The sequence below is a fragment of the Antrostomus carolinensis genome, unplaced genomic scaffold (genome assembly GCF_000700745.2).
Source record: "Antrostomus carolinensis isolate BGI_N321 unplaced genomic scaffold, ASM70074v2 scaffold25932, whole genome shotgun sequence".
Lineage (NCBI taxonomy): Eukaryota > Metazoa > Chordata > Aves > Caprimulgiformes > Caprimulgidae > Antrostomus > Antrostomus carolinensis.
This window is the reverse complement of record NW_010300583.1, coordinates 1-364: the sequence shown is the minus strand read 5'-3', so window position 1 is coordinate 364 and position 364 is coordinate 1.

Sequence of the window (364 nt, the reverse complement as noted above, 5' to 3'; positions counted from 1 at the left end):
CTGAACCGCATCTGTCTCTTCCCGAGGATGCAAACGCCTGGGTAAACCCGGTACAATTTTTTTTGCACTCTCTGCTCTTCTCCTGAGCCATCCACCAGCCTGTTTGTGCACGCTCGCTCCCCTGGCAGGAGCTGCAAGGCTTTTTTTGGGATGAAGGAGCTCATTCACCACCTCCAAACACTCTTTGTAACGTACCCAGGGCCCGAACCTTGAACTGCGCAGCTTTCCTGTGGGACTGCTCCATGCTATGGTGCTTCAGCCCTGCTCTGCGAGGTCTCCTCTCCAGCCAGCATCCTCACAGAGGGTTAATCTCGGCTCTTTCAGGGCTGACAGCAAATGTTGGGGTATTTACCCCGCCGGCTGG